This window comes from Gasterosteus aculeatus, chromosome 20, assembly GCF_964276395.1.
Source record: "Gasterosteus aculeatus chromosome 20, fGasAcu3.hap1.1, whole genome shotgun sequence".
Taxonomy (NCBI): Eukaryota; Metazoa; Chordata; class Actinopteri; order Perciformes; family Gasterosteidae; genus Gasterosteus; species Gasterosteus aculeatus.
In genome coordinates this window covers 2,578,306-2,584,544 of record NC_135707.1, presented here as the reverse complement: position 1 = coordinate 2,584,544, position 6,239 = coordinate 2,578,306, and the positions used below count along the sequence as shown (strand labels likewise).

The 6,239-nt window shown below is 38.3% G+C and overlaps 1 long non-coding RNA gene across 1 annotated transcript; it reads left to right on the top strand.

The window, feature by feature from the left end:
- The first annotated feature begins 998 nt into the window (after positions 1-998).
- On the top strand, positions 999-3,195 carry LOC144389501 (uncharacterized). The gene is made up of 4 exons (XR_013453604.1): positions 999-1,095; positions 1,747-2,012; positions 2,490-2,801; positions 3,008-3,195. It is a non-coding gene; the product is annotated as an uncharacterized LOC144389501 (long non-coding RNA).
- The last annotated feature ends 3,044 nt before the right edge of the window (positions 3,196-6,239 follow it).

The window sequence follows — 6,239 nt, the reverse complement described above, 5'->3', positions numbered from 1 at the left end:
ATGAGCACTAATTGAGACCAAAGTGGTTTTCTCATTCTTCTCAAATGTCTCTCCTGAGAATTAAGTCTCACATTGAGCACAGTGCAAGTTCTCTAAATTCTCTCACAGCTGTCTCTTTTCCTGATCTCAACTAAGAGAAAAATGAGACATACAATGCAGCTTTCAAATATGTCTCAATTTGATCTCAATTATATCTCAGTGAGAAATATGTCTCGTACTGCTCACTATTTGAGTTCTCAGATTCTCTTACAGTTGTCTCTTTCTAGTGTTTCAGCAAAAAGAAAAAATAGAGTAGTGTTAGCTCTCAAATTAGTCTCAATATGAGACATTATTTAATATTATAGCTCAATCATATCTCAATTTATCTCAGCGCAAAATTTAAGAAAAGAAGTATATCAATTCAGGCAAATAATTTGAGATGGTTTACATAATGTTCAACTTACAAAAGGTGTTTATTTCTGACAAGCCATACAATTCATTAATTAGAATTTTGAGTTCTAAAACGTAACCCATCAAAACATAAGCCATGATTTGCTCAAAAGACACCTTTGTGAACTTTCTAAATGTTGACAATTGTGCTGTTTTAAAAGAATTCACAGCAAAGCTCTATTGTATAGAGCAGTAAAAGAGTGTGTAACACGTTACTCCAAGAATCCTACCTCATGTGTGATGAAAGAGTCCGTTATGACTATTACTATTAACGTTGCACGTGCGGGAGACGTGGTAGCGCCAAGACCCGCCCTACGAAGCAGCTCATTGCATGGCTCACGATTGATTAGACTTTTCACCTCGAGTGGTTAAGGTTAGGATAGCGGATTGGTCAGGGGATAGGACCTGAACAAATAAAAATGTTGTTATCTAGAATACAGGGCTTTTAAAAAGAATGTAATAGTATAAAGGAAATATAATCTGTGGGTATACTCCAGTCCAGCGGTGGCGGTAATACAACAACAAGTTATCAACCGCCAGATAAAAATAGAAGAAGAAGAAGATTGGAGGGCGGGTCTTGGCGCCAATTCGTAATTTCGTTGGGGTGAGAGAAGTGCGTCGGTAACTGCTGCTGCACCTGTTGGCTTTTGCCCCTGCCACGAAGAGGTAAGAATGAAATTCTTTTGACATTATCATAATAATGGAAGGTGGGGATTAGGTAATTAGGTGTCTGTCCAACAAGTAATTGACAAAGAAACTCCGAACTGTATTCAGACTGTCGAAAATGGGATGGTTTGCTAAGTTAACGTTAGCTAACGGCTAATGTTAACGTTAGCTAATGGATAACGTTAGCTAACTGCTATTGTTAACGTTAGCTAATGGATAACGTTAGCTAACGGCTAAAGTTAACGTTAGCTAACTTGTGTTCGCTAAATGTTTTAAATACATTTAAATTTGACTTTGTTGACTGGATTTGCCCTCCTATTTTTGCTGTACACTAGCTATTTATCTCTGAAATTTCAGATCTGCAAGTTCATAAATATTGTGTCACGAGTCCGAATGTTGTGAGCAGATTTTCTGCAAAAGCTCACCCAAGAATAGGGATGCTATCATGGTTCATAATCTTTACATTTTTTTAATCTTGGTGGTTTTATAGGTTTCAAAACAATCAATTAGGAAAATGATTTGATTTTTGCTCATTTTAATACCATTATTGTCTCAAAGATATGAAGTGAATTTAGGTTAAAATAGTGTCTATTGATGTTATACTTAGCGTTAATGATCTAAAATGGATTTTTTTTCATTAACCGGATGGAGAAAAACAAAGTGCTGGCAAAAAAGAGGCTACGGGTTCCCACTCAGAAAATTGAAGGACCTGAGCTCCCCTCCCCCAAATGAGCAATCTGGTAAGTATTAACGTAATAGTTTGTTATATACGGGGGTAATAATCATAACATTAATAATGTCTAAAAATACCAGTCTAAATTGTTGTGGCCAAATATAAATTCATTTCCATCGGTGAATCCATCACCTGACGGGGGACATGCAACAGGCCGCAACACAGCTGGACCACCACCCTATGGGTAGGTTTGTCATAATTATTACATAATCGCCTGGGCCCATGAGTTCAACACTTTTTATCCTTATCCGATCAGATTTGGCAAAGTTCAAAACCAAAGAAAAACATCATTAGGATAACTTTGTTATCCAATCTATGATAATAGAATAGGCTCTATGCACAGCTCCACTACTTCCTGAACTTAAGGCTGGTCTTTTATTTCCTGCCTTACATTATTGGACAAACTGATTAATCCACGTGTGTCTGACCATTGTGACTCAGACACACGTGGATTAATCAGTTGTCCAATAATGTAAGACAGGAAACCAAGGAGCTGCCTTAAATTCAGGAAGTAGTGGAGCTGTGTGTAGACCCCATTACTGTATTTGAGTAAATAGTATGTGAATGACTCTTGGCCCTGATGAAAATGATTTGCTATTATTTTTGCTTAATGATCAGAATCGTTTACGTTCATCTTTTTACGAGCTCACTTCCCTTTCAGATCCAGGCCGGGTCAGAGAGCTTCAGACTCTCTGCGACTTAATTGGAGAGAGATCTGGTGGCAGCCTAGCTTCACCATCAGGCCAGCAGGAGCTGTTTCCTGGGAGCGGCATATTCATCTCATCATTCCGCCTGGCTGCCATGAATCACGCATCAAAACCAAATTGCATGCGTCTGTTTCATGCACTTTTTGATAATTTCTTCACTGTTGAGGAGTGTCAAAATGCAGTGCCCTTTGGTCACCCTGGAAACAACCCCTCAGGAAAGGAAGGAAAGCAGGTCCTTGACTGTAAAAAAGTTGACTGAATCCTAAGTACGTTTTTTTTAAGGATAACACTTGTTTTATTCATATTCATGATTGGCCAAAAAAATCGTACTTGCTGATTTGCAATTCTCTGAACTGAAATGGACGTCTCACGGTGTTATTTCCTTTTAACCTGAAGTGCAGTTGTATATGGTCTATGTGGTAATTTTTTTGTCAAATTACTCATGACTGATTTTAATGCTCTTGTCTTACAGATGTGCAACTCTACCGGACTGGGAACCAATTGAGGAGGCCAAGCTATGTGGACCGCAATCTCTCTCTTTTGTGTGTGTGTGTGTGTGTGTGTGTGTGTGTGTGTGTGTGTGTGTTACACAAATGAAGTTTTCAATATTGAGTATTGTTTTTAGTTGTTTCTAATTAATAAAGATGATTAATCTTTAAATTGCATTCTCAATTTCTTCTTGTATTTCTCAAATATACCTCAGATATCATTCTCATATATAGCTTCAGTAAGACATTAAAGAGAAATAATCAAGAGATGGAAGAGACGTTGGACACACAATAATAAGATCTCTTTTAAGGCTCATAATTCTCAGATTTGTCTCATGTTATTCTCCTTCAAATGACCGAGACACAATTGAGATCAGGGGTATACAATTATGAGATCTCTACTGTCTATCCCACTTCTCAAGTATTGCTCAAATGGTATTCTCAATTTAACCTCCTTTGTCTTACTCATGTCTTGTCTCTTTTTAGCTTATGTCTTGCTCCTAAGGGACCCTTAGGAGAAGTAACTCAGAAACAAATGATCACAGAATGATATGAACATGAGATGCTCAAATTGAGCTCGCGAGATGAGATTGAACAACAGATGAGCAACACATTTTTCCTATGGGTCTTTACCCATCAGACAAATCTGAGAATTATGAGCCTTAAAAGAGATCTTATTATTGTGTGTCCAACGTCTCTTCCATCTCTTGATTATTTCTCTTTAATGTCTTACTGAAGCTATATATGAGAATGATATCTGAGGTATATTTGAGAAATACAAGAAGAAATTGAGAATGCAATTTAAAGATTAATTATCTTTATTAATTAGAAACAACTAAAAACAATACTCAATATTGAAAACTGCATTTGTCACACACACACACACACACACACACACAAAAGAGAGAGAGAGAGATCGCGGTCCACATAGCTTGGCCTCCTCAATTGGTTCCCAGTCCGGTAGAATTGCACATCTGTAAGACAAGAGCATTAAAATCAGTCATGAGTAATTTGACAAAAAAATTACCACATAGACCATATACAACTGCACTTCAGGTTAAAAGGAAATAACACCGTGAGACGTCCATTTCAGTTCAGAGAATTGCAAATCAGCAAGTACGATTTTTTTGGCCAATCATGAATATGAATAAAACAAGTGTTATCCTTAAAAAAAACGTACTTAGGATTCAGTCAACTTTTTTACAGTCAAGGACCTGCTTTCCTTCCTTTCCTGAGGGGTTGTTTCCAGGGTGACCAAAGGGCACTGCATTTTGACACTCCTCAACAGTGAAGAAATTATCAAAAAGTGCATGAAACAGACGCATGCAATTTGGTTTTGATGCGTGATTCATGGCAGCCAGGCGGAATGATGAGATGAATATGCCGCTCCCAGGAAACAGCTCCTGCTGGCTTGATGGTGAAGCTAGGCTGCCACCAGATCTCTCTCCAATTAAGTCGCAGAGAGTCTGAAGCTCTCTGACCCGGCCTAGATCTGAAAGGGAAGTGAGCTCGTAAAAAGATGAACGTAAACGATTCTGATCATTAAGCAAAAATAATAGCAAATCATTTTCATCAGGGCCAAGAGTCATTCACATACTATTTACTCAAATACAGTAATGGGGTCTACACACAGCTCCACTACTTCCTGAATTTAAGGCAGCTCCTTGGTTTCCTGCCTTACATTATTGGACAACTGATTAATCCACGTGTGTCTGAGTCACAATGGTCAGACACACGTGGATTAATCAGTTTGTCCAATAATGTAAGGCAGGAAATAAAAGACCAGCCTTAAGTTCAGGAAGTAGTGGAGCTGTGCATAGAGCCTATTCTATTATTATAGATTGGATAACAAAGTTATCCTAATGATGTTTTTCTTTGGTTTTGAACTTTGCCAAATCTGATCGGATAAGGATAAAAAGTGTTGAACTCATGGGCCCAGGCGATTATGTAATAATTATGACAAACCTACCCATAGGGTGGTGGTCCAGCTGTGTTGCGGCCTGTTGCATGTCCCCCGTCAGGTGATGGATTCATCGATGGAAATGAATTTCTATTTGGCCACAACAATTTAGACTGGTATTTTTAGACATTATTAATGTTATGATTATTACCCCCGTATATAACAAACTATTACGTTAATACTTACCAGATTGCTCATTTGGGGGAGGGGAGCTCAGGTCCTTCAATTTTCTGAGTGGGAACCCGTAGCCTCTTTTTTGCCAGGACTTTGTTTTTCTCCATCCGGTTAATGAAAAAAATACATTTTAGATCATTAACGCTAAGTATAACATCAATAGACACAATATTTATGAACTTGCAGATCTGAAATTTCAGAGATAAATAGCTAGTGTACAGCAAAAATAGGAGGGCAAATCCAGTCAACAAAGACAAATTTAAATGTATTTAAAACATTTAGCTAACACAAGTTAGCTAACGTTATCCATTAGCCGTTAGCTAACGTTATCCATTAGCTAACGTTATCCATTAGCTAACGTTAACAATAGCAGTTAGCTAACGTTATCCATTAGCTAACGTTAACATTAGCCGTTAGCTAACGTTAACATTAGCAAACCATCCCATTTTCGACAGTCTGAATACAGTTCGGAGTTTCTTTGTCAATTACTTGTTGGACAGACACCTAATTACCTAATCCCCACCTTCCATTATTATGATAATGTCAAAAGAATTTCATTCTTACCTCTTCGTGGCAGGGGCAAAAGCCAACAGGTGCAGCAGCAGTTACCGACGCACTTCTCTCACCCCAACGAAATTACGAATTGGCGCCAAGACCCGCCCTCCAATCTTCTTCTTCTTCTATTTTTATCTGGCGGTTGATAACTTGTTGTTGTATTACCGCCACCGCTGGACTGGAGTATACCCACAGATTATATTTCCTTTATACTATTACATTCTTTTTAAAAGCCCTGTATTCTAGATAACAACATTTTTATTTGTTCAGGTCCTATCCCCTGTCCAATCCGCTATCCTAACCTTAACCACTCGAGGTGAAAAGTCTAATCAATCGTGAGCCATGCAATGAGCTGCTTCGTAGGGCGGGTCTTGGCGCTACCACGTCTCCCGCACGTGCAACGTTAATAGTAATAGTCATAACGGACTCTTTCATCACACATGAGGTAGGATTCTTGGAGTAACGTGTTACACACTCTTTTACTGCTCTATACAATAGAGCTTTGCTGTGAATTCTTTTAAAACAGC